The 22,424-nt window shown below is 41.7% G+C and overlaps 1 protein-coding gene across 6 annotated transcripts in view; it reads right to left on the bottom strand.

Moving 5' to 3' along the window:
• The window catches only part of TSPAN18 (tetraspanin 18), a 116,841-nt gene that overhangs the window by 49,448 nt on the left and 44,969 nt on the right, over positions 1-22,424 (bottom strand). For 5 of the 6 annotated variants that reach the window (XM_079309447.1, XM_079309449.1, XM_079309446.1 and 2 more), the window contains exon 2: positions 7,776-7,904. The gene's annotated coding sequence lies outside the window, so the exon portion shown is untranslated. The remainder of the gene's footprint in view (positions 1-7,775; positions 7,905-22,424) is intronic. The other variant, XM_079309451.1, reaches the window with a different exon arrangement.

Here is a 22,424-nt window from a genome sequence, read left to right as displayed (position 1 = left end):
AAAGATTTTGCTGTTTGGATGAAAAAAACCAAAAAAACAAAAAAACCCAAAAAAACTAACAACCCACTAAAAAAACAGATGGGAAGAATTGCTTCAGTTTGAACTGGTAGGGATTGCTTCTAAACCAAAAAAATACAAAAGTATTTCTTCGTATTAATTCCTCAAAGTTTAGGTTAATCTAAGATGAAGTTTTGTTTTTTTTACATTTTCTAACTTAAAAAACACCAGCTACCCAAACAAAACACCATACAAAATGACACAAAACCTCTTTATAAATTGTTTTTTATCTAGTTTCAATAGGAAAATGTAGGTTTCATTTTTAGATGCTAAAAAGATCAGCTTTGGCATTTCTAAACAAAAAAAATATATTGTGTTTAAAAATCTGGCAGTAAATATTATAATGTTTACAAAAATAAAATTATATATATAAATATATATATATATATATATATTTAGCCATACTGTTGATTGAAACTACTTAATTTTAACCTGATTTTACGAAGATGTGTGGTGTCTGTGAAGATTCTTGGATATAAAAATTTAATTTTTGTCTTTTTGTCTTTCATAAAAATTGTCTCCTACAGAGAGGTGATTCACAGACTTGATATGCACAGCTGATTTTCTATTCACAGGAAAAGGACCATCAGAACACTGGGCTTTTCATCAATTGTCATTACTACTAATCAATAGAAAAAACTCATAGCAGAAGACTAAGACCCCAAGCAGCTCAGGCAGCAGCTTGGGACTAGCTTTGTACCTAACACTCAGGACTATTGAGTATCCCTGGGGATTTATATTGCTAGTCCTAAACATCTGGATTTACATTTAGCTAGTTTGGAGTTGTCCAAAAGAGTTCTTTCTAACCACATCTTGGGAAAAAAAAAAAAAAAAAAAAAAAAATCCAAAACTAACAAAACAACCAGAAACCGTTTCATCACTGCTTTTTAGAAGCCATCATCACTTATCCCCATTTCCTGAGATGACTTGTGGAATATACACAACTTTATCCACTGTGTGGTCATACTAAGTCTCCAGCATAACCAGAGCTTTGCTGTAGTGATCTTCAGGTATTTTAAACAGCCATAAACTGTGCTCATGTGAGTAGTCTGTACTTACAGTCTTCACTTTGAAGACTTTTGGGCTTTTGGCAGAAGGACCCAGAACAGCAGAACGTCAGCTCCTGGTTCCAATCAGTTCAGAGAGACTTTGGCCTCCAGTGCTGCTACCAGATAACATACAGAGCTGGGAGATGGAAAGGGAAATGGAAAAGCAGAGGCAGTCCTGGCAAATAATTACACTTTCCAGTAATGTGATCCATACATGAATCCAACTCACAGGCCAATAACTTGTGATAAACTTATAGCTCCGTTCTGAGAGCTGAGCACTTCAGCATGAGGGAAAGAAGGAACCCACTCTTTCCTTCTTGTTAACTGAATCCTTGTGGGAGAAATAAGTTAAAGTTGAGGATATTATTTTTAGCTTTCTTGGAATGTACTCTTGGATACACTTTGCAGCCAGAAATAAATGGTTATAAATGGTCGAGGTCAGTTTGAGGAGTCAGTGACAAATTCTGCCTTGCCAAGCATGTCCTCTGTACTGCACTGTGTGTCCATCCTTCTCTCTCTAGCACCAGCAAGGGCTACCCAGGCAGCAGCAAGAATGCCCAAGCCTGATAACCCTGCTGCAAAACATGGAGAAACCAGTGGGCAGGATAGCCACGAACTCTAATATCCTGTTGTTAACAGTCACAGGAAAAGTGCCAGAAACAGTTCAAGGTGGCAATTACACAAAGCCAGTTCACAGAGAATATTTCCTCCCACTCTCCTGGGCTCAGGGGCTGGCTCAGCCATGCTGCAAGGAGGGACTTAGCCTGCTAAACCTCCTAGATATTTTAAAATGTCAAGACAGTGCTACAAGTCCATCTGAAAACTAGCACCTCATTAGGGATTGGGCATTTGAAAATAAACCTTTCACAGATGATTAGAAAAGGAATTTTATGCTGCTTAAACATACTTTGAAATATACTTGTATTTGCACGTGCTGCTGGGGGCATTGGTCCACTCACACATGTGCTGAACTTCACGTTTCCAGGAAAGGAAAACCTCCATATGCTGGGCACTGGAAACTAAAACACAAGCAGAGCACTGCCATTATAACCCCCTCCATCTCATCCAGCCACAAAATGCCTGCATGTCCTCTCTGCCTCAGCTCTCCTGACACTTCCTTCTGAGGAGAGCAGCCCTGAATGCAGCACAAGCATGTCCAAGGCTGCTCCTACTTTCTTATCTGCCAAAGGTAATGCCTGCCAAGGATGCAACTCCCATCCATTAGAAGAGCATGAAGCATCTTACAAAGGACAAACCAGACATCAGATTTCCATTATCTTTACAGTGCACAAGCCTGGCCAGCAGCTGACCTATGAGGAGGCTCCTCTCTCAAAAGAGCTCTCAAGATTTTGCACTAAATAGATGCATCAGTGCAAGCAAGAAATCTCAGCTTTCAAACGGGTCAGGGCACTCAATAATAATAATAACCTTTTTCATGCTCTGAAAGTTTATAATCAACTAGTTTTAAATTTATTTTCTTTTCCATGTAAGACACATAGAAATTTTTTGATAGGAGGTTTTACAAGTGAGGAAAAGGAGTTTCTGGATCACTTTCATTTTTTCTTCCCATCCCTGTTTAGTCAGAGAAAGGAGGAACAATGGGGAAATACACAAAGATAAACCCCCCAGAATTAAAACTTTTTCATCATCAGATTTCTCTGAAAAGGAATGCAAAGTTCCAGAAAGCTAGTTACTTCACAAAATAAAATACATTTCCTACAAGAAAAGGCTTATCAGCTGTTTTAACATCTTTATATAGATGAGGAAGGAAAGCAGAGATTAATCAAGCTACTTCCCACTGTCAGTATACAGTCTAGGCACAGAGCTAATAATTGAATGCAAAACTCCCCAAACCCACTTCACTACTTAGAGGGTAATACTGTTGTTATTACTGATTTTAGTAGTTATCACCTCTCACTGATCCCAGCTCTTACTCATAAGCCCAAGAATGGAAGCTCCAAATACATGCACATATACCCCTCTTACGTATCTATTTCCTGAGAAATCTCTACAGCAAGAGAATAGTTCTATCAGCTTTTAAACTAAGTCCCCAGCTACACTCAATGGTCTTCAAAATGCATGAATCAAAAGCGAATGTACTTTTGTAGGTCTCAAAATAAGCAATGCAAAGCCTTCACTGCCATTCTCAGTGACACCCTATCTCAGCCACTCCACTCAGGATGTGGCACAGCAGTGAAAGGCAGCTCTGCTTTCCTGCCCTGTCACATTGGGTAAACCTCATTTTGCCTTGACAAAGCACCTGTTAGACAAGAATTAGTCAAAAAAGCTTTAAATTGCTCTGTAGCATTAGATCTAAGTGACAGGAACTGTTAGAGATATATTTCTAATGACAATTTCTTTCCTCCTCCATCATGATTGTTTCCATGTTTCACAAGCTCCTAACTTCACAGGGAAACAGGCACCCACGTGCACCACAGTCAGTGTCAGAAGGATTAGCTCCAAGTCTCTGGAGCCTCTGAAAAGGTCAATCCACTGCTGGCAGAATCAGCCCTAGTGACATTTGAGTCCCTAGAGCCATTAGAGACAGAGGTGGCAAACACGTGCCACACTGTCAGCGGCCACTTACAGCCTGATGAGCACCTCCTGCTGCAGGGGAGCTGAACCCTCCCTCTGTCCCAGCTGAGATCCAGGCACTGCCCCTCACAGAAGGTGCTCAGGAGGCATGGCTGACCTGGCACTCACCCTGGCCTTCCCCAGTTTTAGCTCTAGTATAAGTACAATTTATCAGAGAGGAAGATTCTCTTGGAGAATAATTGTGTAGGCTTCTCCAAACAATTTAATTCACAGCCAAAAGAAATTAAAGAAAACCAGAACTTTCTCAGCATGATATCTGATTCTTTTGGTCAATGCAATCCCCATTTACAGGCTTATACAAAATACACCAAACCTTTAAAAAGCCCTCACTCCATTCTCACAAAATTGCAGTTTCTTTAGAAGTTGTCAAACTGTTCAATATTTTAATTTAAAAAAAAAAGTGTATATTCTCATGCACACACAGATAATCATCACAATAATATTGAACTATTAATATTCTGTCCAAAAATGTGTTTATAGAAAGTATTTTCCCTTTTTCCACTTCTGTAATCACACCTCAGCATAACAAAGATTGAGTTTTGTGACATGATTGTGGTAAATGGAACTCAAAATTTGTTGCTTCTTCTTTCTAAAAAGGAATTGGGTTTTTTCTACTTTAATTTTTAACAAGTTTGCAGCATTATCAGTTGTTGAACAGATTTTATGGGGGCAATCAGCAGAGCATCACAAGGAATCAGAAGTGATGACAAGCATAGAAAGCACAACTAAAAACTGCATCCCAATTCAAGAGGCTACAAAAGGATACAAAAGGAAGTGCCCAAATCTTATGCTTACATGCACAAGCACATACTCATTCCCCTCCAAGAGTTATCCTTTTCCCAGCTCCCAAACCTATGGTTTTCCCACTCCAGACTCTACCTCTGCTTTCTAGAGTCAGGGGATTGAGCCTTTTTTGTGCCCACGTTGCTCCAGCTGTTCCTTTGTAGAAGTTGCTAAGTGGATGTGTTTGAAGTTCAGATCAATTTCAAAAAAACGAGCAGTTTCTGTTCATCAACAAGTGACAGTTGCGCCAGGAAAAAATCCCAAACTCCAGGAGTCCTTTCCCTGAGCTGGTGCATGTTTAGACCTGACCCCTGCTACCAACAGATCTTCAGCCCCTGAAATACTGCTGCTCACAGCCTGGCTCCCTGCAGCCTCAAACATTCCATCCACCTGCTGGGATAATTGGGCTGGGTCATCCAACAGAGCAGAGGAAGCTGCTGGCCCAAACTGGTGCATGCCACTCAGCACTGCACTGCAAGCATGTATGAATAAAAGGCAGATTGTGAATAAAAAGGGACACAGAGCGGTGCTCTCTGCCTCTGTCCCATGTCCCGAGCATCCCCTCAAGCAAGGTTGGTTAAAAAAGGTGAGAAAACAAACATCACTATTAATCATTATTATTGAGTTCAAGACACAGGAAAATGCAACATCCTCTCCTCCTGTCATAGTAGATGGACCTCATCTTTTGCTACTTTGCTGCTTTGTCTCATCACCTGAACTGAGATAACAAAGGAAGTCTTCACACAGCCTAAGACGCTATACCACATGTACCATGGGCTACCACTTTCCTTTTGCCTAGAGCTTGCACCAAAACAGAACAACTTTCAGCAAGGGGGAAAGAAAAAGCAACTGTAAGAAATCCATTTCTAGAAAGAATACAACATTATGCCATTTTCCTAATATGGCCACGGGTATCCCATGTGGAGGCACAAACAATAGCCAGCTTGGCAGGGGGTAGAATAAGAAGACGACTTGGGGGGAAAAAATTATATATATAAATTCCCTGCTGGCCCTCACCCTCCATTTCCTCTTGGATTTCTTTGTGACTGCACTGAAAGGGGTCAATAGCTCCCAGCTTGAGAAATGCAGCTTTTGAAAGGACTATCACCAGCATCTGTATTTAAAGCCTTTTACTCCACGGCCCCCCAGCTAATGCAAAGCTTTTAAAAAGCGAGCAGCAAGATAAACTTTCATGGTAAAGGAAAAGCAAGGGGAGAGGAGAAACAGTGCTGCCTATCTGCCTTGGGCTTACTGACACTTTCACTGGAATAAAGCTTGACTGGCAAAGCAGGGACAGGGAACATAAGCTGCAGATGATCCAGAGTGCTACGGATCATTACCCCTGGCTTTAGTCTGCACCTCCCCATCCTTTAAAGTACATTACAAAACCACACGAAACAGCCAAGCACCAAACTGGAAAAGAGTTCTAAGTGGTTAAGAACAATGGGAAGATTAGCACAGGACTCACTGAGCATATCAGAGATTTGCCATCTTAAGCGCTTAAGAATTTTGTATCTGAGAAGCACAGGAAACTCAGTCAAATTTTAGTAAGCTTAATTAACTTATCTTGATAATGAAAGACTGGAGCAGTGGCTAAGATTATATTTAGGCTTTCTGTTTGAAGAAACACTCCATAAAAGCTATGGCATGCTAAAGCCAGGATTAATTGAGAGGAAGGATGAACAGGATTGTGACCTCCTCCTTTAGTGCCAGAGGACAGAGCCCATGTGGAAACATGCCCAGTTTTTCAGGACCCCAGGCTCCATTTCACATTGGAACCTCATTCAAACATCCAATGGCAATTACATTGCAGTTGCTTTCTGTATTAGGATGTTGTTATTAATTCACTCTGGAAGTGGATGAATCCGTATGTCCACACAAGGCAGCTGTACAGCTCAGCTGTTCCAGGTGTAATCTGGTCATATGCATTCCAGCATCCACCCACTTTAGAAACTAACTGTTCCCCCTAATAAAACTTTTCCAAATTTGAGAGAAAAAAACAGGTGAAATGTCACAGAAAGATGCTCTACTTTGTATTAACTAAATAAAACCAGCTATGATTTTCCAGCTCAAATTTATTTGACTTTATCTGATTATTTAACCTGAGTCTTTCGGTGAACATTAGGAGAAGCCCACACCATTCATCAAAGACAAGCCTGCAATCCACAGATGGAAAGGTGCTCCAGCAGCACCACACACAGCAAAAAGGTATTTCATCCTACCAAATTGTCTGGGAGAAAAGCCAAAGAGAATGCTCCAGAAACACAAAAGTAAATTGCCACTTTGAGTCTCTAGCACTGGCAGCAAACGAATTTGCATTTCACTTCAGTTCCCAATCATACTATCTTTCTCACAGGCATTCAAAAACATTAGTCTGAGCCTTATCAGATCCTGAATTAGGATTGTAGAAAAGCTCCTGAGTCTGAGAAATGCAGTTCAGAGACGTTCATGGGGCTGTAATGAGTACTGACAGATAAGCCACACTCATGCAAACATGCTTGCAACTGATGTCTGGTTTAACACAATACAGCCCTAAGCCTTCATAATGCAGCATAGGACACAGAATCCTCCCATCACCTACTACTAATTGCATCTGCAGCGGTCAGGGGGTGAAAGAGAAGTAAGCAGATTAATTCTATTAGTCTGTGCAATAGTATCCCAGGGGGACAAGGGAAAATCCCATAATTTAAATCAGGACTGGTAGACGCTGCTGGGAACGATGTTACATACTAGCAGGGGATTAAGAGTTTGGACTAAAGGGCCTCGTTTTTTCTAGATCTGGTTTCCATGAGTCATAGCAATTAGAACTGCAAGGCTTTTGTGTTTATTTTTTTTCACTTACGGATGACCTGATACATCTTTCCAAGTTGAAAACAACATTATTAAATTAATTTCTTACTAAACCCCTTTTCCACAACATAAATTCCTTTATTCCGTTTTCTTTAAAAAGTTTTCTGTTTAAATTAAGATATTTTCAATACAAAATTATTTTAGAACACAAGATCTAAGTATTGCTTCATTAATACCTCGTATGAAACATTTTTCTTTTTTCAGCATACTCCTCCCACACTTTTAGGCTATATTTATCTCAACCATATGGGCAGTCTTGATCCTCTGAAAGTACATTTTTGCTGAGAAATGTTCCCCATGCTGTAAATACATTGTAAGGTTTCATCCCAAAACATGGCAGGCAATGGTGACAAAGCCCCTCTTGAGCCAAATGAATGGGAAAAATAATTTTCTCAATCCAGTGCAGGTGAGCCTGAGCATCAGAAGCACTGTCTGCCTTACCTGTGTGGTGCTTTGAGGGGCAGACTTCAGGGAAATAGTTATTCTCCTCAAGAGGTCAGGCTGTACTGAATATGCATCCGTCAGGATCCTTGCTTCAGGTCTCTGGCACTGTGATCAAGGCTGGTCAACCTGTCAGAGACAGCAAACAAAATACATAAGACCCATACTGGACCTGAAGAGAAGAGTGCCACCTTGTTTTACTTCCTCCTGCTTGGGTAAAGACCAACTCTTTTTTGTGCAACTGAAGGAAATGAAGGGAAGCATCTCTCAGTGACCCCAAACACCCTGCAAGGTCAGGACTAAAGGCAAAATCTTCCTCCTTACTTTCGAGTTCATTAGGCTGACCAGAAAAGGGCTTTGACCAGAAAAGGGCTTTGACCAGAAAGCAGAGGAGGACAGAACTATCTCCAGCAGAATAAGAAAGCAGCAACAGAGTTGCTCTGCATCTTCCCCTCTTGCTCCTCTGCACAGCAGTCATGCCCAGGAAGAGGTGCTGTGAGACCCCAGAAGGCAAGTTCCAGAACAGAGGATGCAGTAGTGTGTGATAAAACACAGGTAATTAAGTGTTTAACACACACACACCTTTCTGTATTGTAGGCAACAAATATGCACATTTGTTCACCTATTGGATAGATGCTAAATTACCACTTATTCTGAATGGAGGGAGCCACAAATGACTGAGGATGGAAAAGAAGGCAAGGTGATGGAGCTAAGAGGCAGATAAGGGTGGGAGCAAGACACCAACAGGTGCTCAAGGGCTGAAAGCAATAAGGCAAGCAAAAGAAGGCAATGCAGAGCCTGCAGAAAGGCACGAAAGGCCAGTGGGAGAGAAGGGATCATGCCAAATTGTGTCTGTTTTCTATGTGCAGAAATCAGCCAGACACAGGGTGCAGAGGTGGAGCCATCACTTTAACTGAGCAATCATTCCATAACAGCTCCTCTCTGGAGAACAGCAGAGAGTCTGGATCTCGTTCTCCCTGACAGCTCCAGTTCAGATATGAAGATGGCGCCATGTAAATCCATTTCATGATATTAATTCTCTCCTCTCTACCTTGTTGCTTTGCTTTCTTTTGAAGCCCAAATCCTCTCCCAGCCCAGACCTCAGGGCCAATGCCAACTGTCCATATGAGACATCAGGTAGCATCTCTGACCCCTCTGCATCAAACAATGCTCAGCACCTCCCTCAGGATCAAGAAAAGCTTGGAGAGAAGGTCTTGTCACAACAACTCCACCCAGCAGTCCTATAGCACACTGACACAGGGCTGGAACAGCCATGTCAAGCTCCCCTTCCCTGCCATGAAGATGACAGCCACACTGAGCTGAACTGCCATTTGTCAATCCAGAGATTACAAAGACACCTACGAGCCAGCTGGAAAGCGCTAATGTCACACCAGACCACATGAAAGGAAATTCCTCCCACTCACAGGGTATCAGCCCTCTGTCAGCAGCTCCCCAGTGCAGAGGGGTTATTCCACAGCTCCCCAGGATGAGAGGGAGCCTTTGGTGGGCACACAGGGGCTTTGGTGAGGAGTGCTCTGCACCCTGGACATTCATCTTACATGCAATACAGGGGCAGCATGGTCCAGTGAGCAGAGCAAGGGCCCACCAAATGGCACTTGGGCAGATGTTCTTCATGCCTGTTGGACTCTTTCAGCACTTTCAGGTGTGGTTCATCCTCCCATGGGTGTTTGTTTACAAGACTCTGCTCTGTACAATCTGGCATTTCAAATACATACATACCAGCCACATCCTGGTTTCTTTGAAGGGGAGGGCAAATATTTGAGAGGTGCAAGTGCTTGTATGTAGAAAATGCACTTCCATACACTTCTGCACAGGACAAAGTGCCTGCTGCCTAAAAAAGCCATATCCTATTGAAAACAGTCCTAGTCCTTTCAGATATAAGGTACTGGATATTAACTCACAGCCTTTGAAGACAGTGAGGGGGAAAAAAAGTTTATTCAAGTTTGTAAAGTGATCTGAAACCACAACATGAAAACTGTCACAGGCAGGAATATAGAGAGTCATCAAAATTTGATTCAATGGCACCTTTAGTAGCAATTTTCCCTTTTCATTATGGAAGAACAGTCCTGTGTATGTAGGCATACCCCATTCATCCCCTATTACTATTCCAGCTGATGCACCACTGTGATCAGAAGCAGAGGGCTCTAATATATTTAGGGTCACTAATAATGTATTTTGTCTTCTGTGTGTGCTTGCTCAGGTGAGAGATTTCAATCATCTCTATTCAAGGAACATTAAGAAACACAAGATATATCAGGTCATATAAATCCTCCTCTCCAGTGGAGGATTATGCCTCTCCTTTCCCCCCTCCTTTGTTTAGATGTAATCCAATTGAAAGCATCTCAGGCAGCAGGAATATTCTCCTTTCTTTCAGCAGACTGCAGAAAATTCTGATACAGAGCTTTCTTAAAGACTTGTTGCATGCATTAAGAGTCTGTCTGGTTTGTTTTTTTTTTAAATGTGAGTCCTTAGTATCTCACCAGAGCAAAAGAAGTAGCATGTGAGAAATGTGAATAAAGAAAATAAAAAGCAGGCTTCTTCTCCAAGGTTGATGCATAGGGACAGAGATGGACAGCAGCACTAGAGGGTCCCACACTCCTCTAGCCTGCAGGTGAATTTTCAGTAGAGGAGTAGGCCCAGTGGACTATAAATCATCTGGGCTCAATACATTTTTAATATGAAAACAAAAATAAACAAAAGCTTAACGTGGAATTTCTCCCAGTTGTTGCCCTGGTCTTGCATTCTCTCTAATCAGGGCTGGCTGCTATCAGAGACAAGACCCTGGATTAGGCATGACCTGACCTGGACTAGCAGCTCATGGATGCTGCTCCCACAGCACTGCACTGAGCCCCTACACCCGTGGGGCTTTAGACTCTGTGGCTCCTGAGCTTGATTTAAGGACACAACTCACTCTACAGGAATTTGGTTTCTAAAAACATTTCTCTTTTAAATCCAGCCCTCATCACAGCTTTCTCCCCACCTCAATGTTTCTATGCTTTGGGGCCCCAGTGGTGCTATACTTTGCAAATGACATTGTTTACCTCCTTGTATGGTTGTACAACCACACACATGGTTGTATAAAGCCACTTAATCAAGCATAAGCAACAAGAGTTTGCACTACATACTGACATCAGGAGGAGCACAAAGCATTCCCATTTAACATTCTATGCATCAGAAATAACACCAAAACAGATGTAAAGCTGTAATTCCTCATTACTTAACACAAATCTTTGTGCATTAAATACAAGTGAAAGGGAGCTGTGAAGTTGGCATTAGCTTGACAGATGTTGAGATGAGCTGCTCCAGAACTGAGTGTCTCAGCCTGAAATCGTGCACATTAAAAAGGCATCTGCTTATTGTTTGATATGTGTATTTATTTACATAGGCAGCTTGCTGACATGCTGAAAGGTTGGGGAGGATGGTGTAGGCTGGCATTTTAAACTCTCAGCAGGCATTCAGCAAGTGGTTTGTTATCCTTTGGTCATATCACTAGCCTCCATTTTATTGGTGAGTGGTAGCAAAAGGGGGCAGCAGGGAATGAACCAGGATCCCCTCCACTGTGCAGGCTTAACTCCCCTCCAGGAGCTTGCCCTTAGCACACAAGGCAGCATTTCCAAGCTCAGCCTCCACAAGCTTGTTGCCCCCAGGGCTCACCCTCCAATTTCTGGGGCCTCTGTGCCTTTGATACAGACATGAGAAGAGTCTCTGAAAAACAAGTCAAGCACAGCTCCTTGTGCATAAAAAAGAGATCTTTTTTAACAAGAAAGAAAATTAATTAAGTGGATAAAATCCCACAGGTTGGAACAGCAGCTGAGGAATTATCTTTCTATCAGGTTGGTAATGAGGACTAAAAAACCTCACACAAACATTAACAGCTTCATATGGGCTCATTGGCATTTCAGATCAGATGTGAGATTTGGCATTCCCAGGAGCACCAGATGAAACTCCAGTTACAGACCAGACTATGGGCAAAATGCATTTTGCCCTGATGAAAACAGTCTTGTTGAAATGTCTGAAAATTACAGGTACATATCTATCTACACAATAATTTTTTTCCCACAGAAATTATGCCCAGGGAGAATTTAAGTCAACAACATCCAATGCCTCAGGTGGATCTGACTCACCTCTGAAACCTGAGTTTAGATATGTGAGTGTGTGTGAGAATTCTTCAGTGTGCTGTGGGGAGCAGCCAGCACACATCTGGGTGCACATCAAATGACATGATCAGACACTGGCCAAATCCACCACCTCTACCCTACTGAATTCATAGAATCAGAGAATATGCTGAGTTGGCAGGCTCCCATCAGGATCATGGAGTTCAACTTTTGGCCCCATGCAGGACATCTCAAGAGTCAAATCATGTGCTTGAGAGTGTTGTCCAAATGTTCTCAAACTCTGTCAGGTTTGTGCTGTGACCACTCCCCTGGGGAGCCTGTTTCAGTGCACAGCCACCCTCTGGGTGAAGAACCATTTTCCTGATATCCAGTCTAAACCTCCCCTGACTCAGCTGCACATCTTCCTCATGTCTTCCTCGAGTCTTGTCCCTGGTCATGAGAGAGAAGAGATCAGTGCCTGGCCCTCTACTTCCCTTTGAGAGGATGCTGAACACCACAATGAGGTTTCCCCTCAGTGTCTTCTCCAGGCTGAACAGAGCAAGTGACCTCAGCCACTCCTCATAAGGCTTCCCCTCCAGACCCTCCACCATCTTCACTGGCCTCCTTTGGACAATCTGTAATAGTTTCATGCCTTTCTTATATTGTGGCACCCAGAACTGCACTCAGAGATTCAGGGATTCTGATGTAAATAAGCACAAGGAATTCTTAGCTGGCACCCAAAAATTGCCCCAAAGAGTCCAAATGTCCCCCCTTTTAATGAACAAGTACTGGCAGGTGCCTATTTGGTGAAGTTTTCTAATATACCTAATCAGGGGGCCTTCAACTCACCAACCACTCCAGTGCAGGTATTTCCAAGGTAGATGTTTCATATATCACCCATGTCTAATCAGTCAATACACATGAAAACCCTACCTGATGAAAAAATTATTTTGAAATTGCATAGAAATGAAAGATATCTCTTTCAAATATTTCACTAATTATCCAGACTTACCAAAGGCTAAGGATAATGGAGTATTTCCCCACTATGTCTGCCTCTCATTAATTCAAATGCCCTCTGTGCCCTAAACCTATTGGAAGAAGAAGCCAACAGCACTTCTGAGCAATAGAATTAAATTACCTGCCCCAAGGAAGCAGGTTGCCTATCAGAAGCATTTGCAATATTAATAGCTACTTCAAATAATTTTAAATCGTCATTTAACAACCATCATTACTTCCTCAGTTTTTCTTGAGTTTGAAGTATCTGTAGTGCATAAACAACAGTCAATCTAACTGTTTTTCAAGTTATTTTTTTCTTGTTTGACTCAGAAATGATGCTTTCTGTCAGCCTGAATTGTTAATTTAGGTTTGCTGTTGCTGCTCTCTCCTTTTTCCTTGAATAAAGGGCTGGCTGATCCCTGGGATACTGCAGCACAGCACTTGGGTTTTCACACTCAAGCTGTCACTCTAATAGCTCTGACAATCTGGCAGCTTTCTATCCTACTTTTTAAAGGCTCTCATCTATCTCTTGTGGCTTTTTCCTCAGATTCACCTGAGAAGGCACGTTGACAATTTTGGGCAGGATGTTCCCAGAATTACAGGAGCATCTAAGGGGAGAAAAAAAGCAGACATTCAAGGCAGCACACACTGAATGTGCAGCAAGGGTGCATGTCTATTACAGCAATTCAAACATCTGCTGGTAATGAGGTTAGTTTGGAAAGGCTTTGATTCCTGCCTAGGGAATTTAGTGTCGTTTGCTTGCTCCATGAGAATGCCATGGGCTTCCTCATGCAGTGTTAGATCCAAATATTCTTTCATGTATTACAGAGTTTTATGTATAATACATGTGTGTGTGATTCTGGTCCTTCAAAAGATTTCCCAGTGAAAAAGCTAATACAGAATGGAGCACTTCATGGAGTTGTACAGCTCTTCAGCTCTCCTTTGGAATGCGTCATTAGTTCTGCATAACTGATATCTCTGTTTTATCTTCTTCACATCCCCTTCTTTAAACAAACTCCAGATTCCCCCACTCCCAAAAAAATTTCTCTTAAGTCCTGATTGTTTTTCTTGAAACACACAATAATTTTAAAGGGCTTAGCAGGAGTTTTTCAAGAGGAAAAAGCACACAAAAACCAATAATCAAGTGATAAAGGCCAAAGAGAAAGTCACAGTCAGTTATGGAAAAGGACATGCAATGTTGTTTCATTATCCCCTTGAAATGAAGAGTTAAATCTTGCAAAATTCCATCCCAGTGCCTGCTATTCCACCTAAATCCTCCTGTCCACAGCAACAAAGCCATTATATAGCACACGTCTCGGCATTTTCATCATGCTCCAAACATCTAGCACACGGTGCAAAGGTTTTGGTCCTTTAAAGTAATGAAACTTGTGATGAGCACATGAAATCAAATTGCTAAGTAAGAAGAGAAAAGAAAGCTGATTTTCCAAAACATGGAGGAAATCACCCTCTCCCCTCAAATCCTTCTCTGTATTCTCCGCTGAATGGCTCAGGTCTCATTGCCCACATGTTATACCACTTCTGCATCACCCCAGTGCCCAACCTTGTGCTGTTCTCCACTTCCTAGAGCCTGAGGCAGCTCTGGCTGTGCACAGGCACAAGAAAGCCACAATAAAGTTTTGATTTTTGCAAATTTCTGAACTTAACCTCTGAATAAAGGCTACCACGGGAGAGCACAGGGCAAATACACCACCTGTCTAAGTCAAATTAGAGCAACTTTAAAAATTATCAGTGAGGAAGCTTCCTTGGAATATGCAGACCAGCAGAGTCACACACCACACATGGAAGTACAGTTTAACTGGCCTGGATGGAAACCACACTGTCACTGAGCAACAGGGCTGCCCATGGCAGAAAACTGAGTGAAGGCAGAGCTGAGCCCTACAGAAATAGCTGCTAGATTTGCAAGTACCAAGAATCAGATGCCAAAATGTAAATTAACAACTTAGATCTTAAAGGCCTCAAGAGGGTTTGCTCTGTCTGCACAGCAGAAAGGCACCTATTGATGACAGAAAGCCTGTAAATGGAAGGAATTAAGAACATACAGAATCAGCCAAATAAAGAACAGTGCAAGATAAAGAACTCTAAGTTAACACCAGGCAAAGACATCTATCCATCCTATTCTTCTCCCAGAAAAAAAAATAAAAACTGTCATAAGAGTTGCATTTTTCTTTTTCCCTTCTACTCTCTGTACATTAAAAAGAAAACACTACAAACCCTAACAAACACAAAATCTTTCTGACCACCAATCTTTCAGGAAAAAACAAATCTGACAGATTCTTTTTCCCTAAAATTCAGTATTAAAATTGGTCTAAACCTCAAAACTTTTTAATAGTCCAAAAGAAACATGACTATCAGTAAACGTATTAGCAACTCTGGCACATGTTAGAAACATAGGGATGAGGTAATTGTTTCTTTAGCTAAGGCTAAAGAGCACCTTAAAGGCATTTTGTGTTGCATGGCATTCAGCAGAATTACAGCACATCAGAATGGACTGACTAGGCAGAAGGCAGGTATCCATCTCTCGCTGGTATTTTCTGGTGATGATTTTAAGGACTCACACCAGCTTTCATTACTAGGGTATCTTCCCTATTTGCAAATGTTTTTCAGCAGCAGCTTTCCCCAAATCCATCCCACTGTTTTTTCTCTTTTGTCCTCTCCTTCAGCGGTTTTAAGAGCTAGTAATCAAAACCAGTGTAGCATAATGGAAGTTGCAAGTATGGAGCTGTTAGTGTAGTTTAGATCAAGGACAATTGTTGTTATTACATGGCACAATACTCTGGAGATTCTGCAACAACACTGGATGAATCCCAAAGGATCTCCCAGAACTGGAGAAATGGGATGCCACCCTTCTGAAAGCTGCAGAAATCAAGCTCTTTGGCTCACTGTCACAGTGTGTCAGCAAAGAAACATCTCTCTCTAGCTTTCCCAGTTATTAATACAGTTATTAAAATGTGAGACAATTGTAAAAACACTGTATTGTCAGAGAATATCCTTTTGGAGGACTCAGGCAATTAGAGAGCAATTCTGAGCCTTGAATACAAGAGAAGGATGGATGCCAAGGGAAACTACAATTCCATTGAAATTGAGGGCAGAACTCTGTGTCTGCAAGAGGACCATAAACATATCCCAAACAGACGCATAGAGGCCAGCTTCACAAAGTTTTAGAAGTGGTCAGTGGTTTGGGAATGCTCAGTACAAATGTCTCAGTCTGGGTGTTCAAGCCTCCTGAGGCAAGAAATACTTAACTGTTTCTCAAAAACCTGGCCCTCTGGAAGTGTTTCAAATGAAACAAAAAAATCTGTTCCACTCTCAAGACTTTAGATGCCACTGATATGGTGGGACTTCTGCCTTGTTCATTAGCCCACAATTTTAGAAGTGTCCCCCAAATGCTGCATGTGCTGATATGCCTTTCCTGATGTGTCTTTCCAAGCCTGGTCATGTAATAGTCTGTAGAAGCCAAAATGCAACTTTTTACCAGCCTGAACATTAAAGAGAGGTTCTGAATCTCAGGTTTCCTCTTGACAAGTGGGACCCAAGGCTATTCCTTCCAATCAAGATTCTGCATTCTGTTTTTCTATTACAGAGCTGCTTGCAAAGATATGTCTTGAAAATAACCGTGGCCTTATCTTTTCCTGACCTTCCCCTGTGCTTTTTTTCCTATAATTTCAGCTTCAGTTTTTTTTGAGCATTTCAATAAAGGGCACATCTGCAATTCAGTGTTTTGCACCAGCCTAGAAACAGTGAAACTCAGAGACAGGGGAAAAGACCAGCACTACTTGTAAAACAGTTTGGCAAAGACAGTGTGAACTAATATAAGCCTATTGGCCTTATAATTGGCAACAAGGGCTTTTACTAGCACTTAGCTTTTAACTGCAGCATTCCACAAGAATCTAGAGGAGGCAACATCCCAACTAATTAGGTAGGCATTGCCATCAGGAAAACATGACAAGGAAACAACTGCACAAAAACTCTCTGCTGTATTATTTGTCTTGTTCTCTTGGGCCACACAAGCACACAAAAAGGCTTCCAGATGAGCTGTGGCATAGCTCCTAGGACAGCTGCTCTGGATGGACAGCTGCATTTCATTTTGGGTGGAGTTAGGTGTTTAAAGGCCCTCAGAAAGCAGCTCTTAGCTCCTGCAAGGGGAGACTTTTGCTCCCTTTGACTCACCTGGGGAAAGATGCTGCTTGTAATAGATGATTACTTAAGTCAGCTCTAATGTCAGGCTACCAGCTGGTAAGATACAGCAATCTGCACAGAGCTCAAGCTAGGGCTGTGGAGGAGCTTTCTGTCAGAGAAATGCTTTTTGGCACGTGGAGAGTGAGCCCAGCAACTGGGAGAAAGGACAAAGCCTTGGGAGGCTGTGAAACCTTGCTCTTTCACAGCGATGGCACAATCAAGATTTACAGCTTTTGAAAGGTTTCTCAACACTTGCACAGCTCCAGCCCACCCAGACAAATTATCAGACAGCTCTGCCAGGGCACGAGCACAGTCTCAAGACAATAACAAGAGATGCAGCTTGCATATCCCTCACCTGAGTACACCTCAGAGTGAGCTTGCCAGGGTTTTTACATGCTGCTAAAGCATTCAGAACACTCCATCCCCTAGCTGCAGCAGAAACCAGCTGCATTTAAATTAAAGGCAGGTGGGAAGGAAAACTGAGGTTCAGGTACCAGCTGCCACCCCAGGAAAAGCAGTCAGAGCTATGCTATGGCACAAGTGTCTACAACTAAAGGCTTCTTTCCCTCTAGGGCCTCTCCTCAGGAGCAAGACAGGTGGAGGAAACATTTGGATAACTTTGGGCTTTGCTTTCTCAGTGTCTCCTCTGAACAGCTGCCCCAGTGTCCTGCAGGAGCCCAGGGCCAGCTGAGCCAGGGATCTCCTCTGTCTGTCCTGTCTCCACAGCTGACTTAGTGCAGTGGGCTTCACTGTACCAGGGCTTCACTGGAAACAAAGAATGTCAAACAAAATAATCTGTGTCAGATCCACCAAATGAGCTGCCAACCAGTAAGTCAAGAAAGCCCTCACTAAAAGCAATTACAAGATGCAGGAACTTCTCCCAGGGCCCAGATAATGCTCCACAGGGCCCTTCTCCACATGCAGGTCTTTCCAGAGCACTGCAACCAGGAATTCCAAGCCAGACATTAAACATCCAATTGTAATAAACACTCTCCTGAGCCCCAGGGACCAGTTAGAGGTGTAGGAAAACACAGCAAACAGAATCCAGAGAGGCCAGATGCCTTGCACTGTGTTTATTTGAATATGTGAAGAAAAATAATAGAAGTGATTTCAAAATGGTCCATGTACTAAGAAACAGCAATGATTTTTGTTGTTGCTTTTTTTTTTCTTTTTTTTTGGACACGTTAGTTCTTCAAGGGCAGTTTTATCTCTGAACAGCAAGACAACATGGCTCTCACTGTTATTTTAGAATGTGTACAGGAATTCCAAACATGCTCTCTGCTTTCCAATGCAATCCTTGGACTGAAAAGTCTCCACACTTGCAGTCATTTTATCTCTATAGAGCAAGGGGCAGTTGGGGACAGCAAAGGAAAAAGGGATCTGTGAGACCTCAGACCAAAGACTGAGACTCATAAGAGAAGCTGGCTGTTGCTCATTTAATGGCTCTGTCCAGTTAGTGTTGGATTTTATTTGTCGGTTGATTTTATATTCATGTTACTATGGCTTTAAACAGAACTGTGGCATTCTAGCAACATATAACAGGAAAAGTTTTGTGAAATCAGATGGAAGGACACATATAAGGCACTCTGCAACCATCACTAAGGGTAGAAGCCACTATATGCAGTTTCCACTGGAAATGTTTATAACTCAACAATATGTATGTATAAATTATTCAACTTCTTCATAAAATTATGTAATTTCACATATACCAAAAAATAAATATTTAAATTATTAATATTTTGAGATCATAGAAAGAAGATGGGCAAACACAGTAAAGCTAATAAAAATGCAGCTGAGTGCATAGCTGAAGCTTTACAGCAAATTTGTTCATTTATGGTAATGTCCACTGTGCATTAGCATTTCCATAAATACTCTGTAAATAAGATTAAAAAGGATTGTTTCAGTTTCTGCTGATAATCAAGTGCTAAAGAATGGCTGCAGAATAAGAATTTTGTAATTCAATGCAAATATTCGTGCAAGAAGCTAGATCCTATGAATTACATGCATTTAGTCAGGGAGCAGAAATACTATTTTGTGACCTGTATGTCAAAATACGAACTGAATCGTGCAGCTGGAAGCTGAACACTTGAACACCAGCCACTGAATACTAAAAAGGAATTGCTTGTAAACAATCAGCAAACCAAGAAGCAATCCATGAACAATTTCAAATAACTCATGCAGTTGAAAAGTCAGTAAGTTATTTGTAGACAATTTGTCAATAGAAGAACTCACACAAAAATTTATTTTCAAATTCCTACAAATTATAGATATCAAAAGTGCTTTTATGATTCATCATGAAGAGACATAAGTAATTATACCAGGAGTTGAAAAGGCATTTTCTTTCCTGTATTATAGTCTGTAACCAATCAGGTGCATTAGAATAATACCTTTAGTTATAATTCTGCTGATCCCCAAAGCATAAGCCATTAGTGTATGGTGGAGGCATGATGATCAAACTTGATGGCTGAGTAATCTGATCACTCTCACTGAATTTGAGCAAAATCTGACGTCAATGAATCTGTACTTGAATGTACTAATGTCATTATTAAATCTAATTCCTGCAGGTGACCATACCAGATAACAGTTTCATTCTCTTGATTTGGATAAGAGCAGTGACCTACAATTCAATATACAGCACAGCCCATTTTAATCCTTTAAAAATTTAAAGCACCTGATTGTGCAGTTGGGGAAAAAACAAAAGACCACAAGCCCTCCCAGTAATGTATTTTCCAAGAGCTAAGACCTGCAGGACAGGGATCTCAAGCTGTACATGACAGCTTTAAAAAGAAGATTGGTGACCTTCCTGCACTGCTAAATCAATTATTTGTTGAATTTACCACAGTACTGCACAGAGAGGCAGCAAGCAGTCACCAACAAGCCTCAGTCCCCCAGGTTCATGGCAGCAGTTCTGGATGGAAAATTCATGAGCCTTCCAGTTCATGAGGAAGACAGCAGGTTATGGAATACATGGAAAGCTGGCCCTGTTCAACTTAATGAGATCTACTCCAGGAGCAAAAGGAAATACATTTTTAGAAGGGTCTTATTCTCAAGGAAAATTCCTGGAGCCACAGATCTTGTAGAAACACTAGGTTTCCTTAACCTCAGTAATAAAATGGCAGGAGCCAATCTTGCTGCAGAGATTTTGCAACGTTTTAAAATTATTTTATCATTCTAAATTTCTTATCAACTTTGCATTTCATTTGATCTTCATTTGGTGATTACACCAGTTCCTCTACTGCTGTAACAATGGAGATCAGTACGTGACATCCTTTGTTTCACACAGAAACCTTTGCTTCCTTCCTCTTGACCTGAAATTAGGAGCACTGCAGTGATAGTCTGAGAGGAATGAATCACATCAACTAAATAACCCAGATTGCTAAATCACAGAAACCAGAGCCACAGAAGGACGGAAGCAACCTCCCTCCCACACAATCTGAGGGTTTGTGATTCTACATTGTGTCATATATCTTCATTCATTTGGGGTTCTATCACCCCCTCCTCCTAAAATGTTTAGATCCCTACTTGTTACACCTCAGCAGTACAACGTATCTCCACAACCTTCCATGAATTGCACATTTGGGGAAATGTTAACAACCATGAGATTGGTGCATTTTCCTGTTTGTTTTACAAGTGACAAGCACTAGTACTGTTTCCTTCAAGTCAGGTACTAGACCAGATGAAGAACTTGCTCTCAGGTGTATCTTGGTATCTCCCAAAATGCAACCTTTTCCCTGCAATTGTACCTCTCCTTGTCCACATGAGTTTACTGGAAGCAAATGTTGTAACAAGGACAGATTACAATTTGCATTAGCACATCAGTGGGTTATAATTGGGATTGAGAGAGAGACAAAGTAATTTAAAAGGACAGGAGAGTTGTCACAAGTGTACTACTTGTTTGGTTTGGAGTCCAGCATTTTGGAAGTGCTCTGGCATGGTTGTCTAGTCAAGATTAATCACACTTCTGCCAACACTCAGCCAGGCTTCTGTGATGTCTCTTCCCTGGACATTCTCTTCTACTTGGGTCAGCAGTTAGAGGAAATCCTAGGAAAACAAGCACCTCCTTTGGGGCTGTATTTAAACAAACAGACACCTCCTCCTGAACAAATGCCACTGTCATATAGACATCCACATAATTTTTCAACATTTCACAATGTTTTTAAGGAGGAGAGGTGCTGTCGGGCTGAAAAGCTCAGGCAGCAGACCATTAGCCACACTTCTTGGGGTGACTGACTTTAACTCTTTTCTGTACAGTTCTTGCCCTCCTACCTCTCAGGATAAAGTAGCAGAGTGCTGTTTCACACCCCTCAGCTGCAGAGGTTGGGCAGAGTTTGCCCAGGAACCCTTGGAGCTCTCCCAGCACAGGCAAGAAAGATCCTAACCTCATCCTCCTGCTACACTGAGGAACTTTGTCATGAGAACACCAAGCCAAGACACCATGATTTTGGAGCCTCACAAAAAATGTATCCTTTAGAAATGAATCAAACATCTTTCTTACTTCTACAAAGGAACTGTAACCCCACCAGGAAAAGCAAGCAATGCTCAAAAATTTTACTCTGTCCTAGAGAAACAAACAATTTTATTATCTCTTCTCTCACTAGTGTGGCCCTAACCTATCCCAGCTTCACAACTACATTTTCTCCAACAGATGGTCTAAGTGATTAACATAACTTTGCTAAACTTGGGAAAAGTGTTCTCAACATGTATTTATTTAGTTTCAAAGGCTGATGCTTCTATTTCAGATATGAGAAACCACATTCACATCTTTAAAAGACTGCCTCCCCCAACAGTATCAATAGACCCAATAAATGATCCAACCTACTTTCCCTGTCAGCCTTATCCAAGAAACTGACACTGATAGTTGTGTGGCAGTACAACTCTTTCCCTGAATATGCTTACATGTCTCTGCTGGCCCGTGTTCATATTTCAGCCAATAAAGGATGAAACACTAAAAGCAACAGCTTTTCTCTTGAAGCACATCAAAGCATTTTCTTGCTGTAGCATTTGTATCTGCTACCAGTACAGGTAGGATTGTGTGTTCCTCCTCTCAGGCCAAGTGCTCAGGGAGGAAAAGATGAGCAGGAGCAGAGCCTGCACTCACAAGAAGAGGCCTTGCTTTCAAGTACTTTGTACAGTATTTATAAAGTATCAATGGAAACCGAAGGTGGCAGCTGGTTAACATCCTCTAACACCACTACAGAACAGTTTTATCCAGAAGTTATGGAGAGCCTCATAATTAATTGAGGCTGCACAAGGAATGCAGGCAGACTGACTAATTACCTCCAATACTCTGGCTAAGACTTGCTGCTGGAACACGTGCTAGGGGATCTCTAGTGCTCACAAG

The sequence above is a fragment of the Erithacus rubecula genome (assembly GCF_903797595.1).
Source record: "Erithacus rubecula genome assembly, chromosome: 6".
Taxonomy (NCBI): domain Eukaryota; kingdom Metazoa; phylum Chordata; class Aves; order Passeriformes; family Muscicapidae; genus Erithacus; species Erithacus rubecula.
This window is presented reverse-complemented; position numbering and strand designations above follow the sequence as displayed.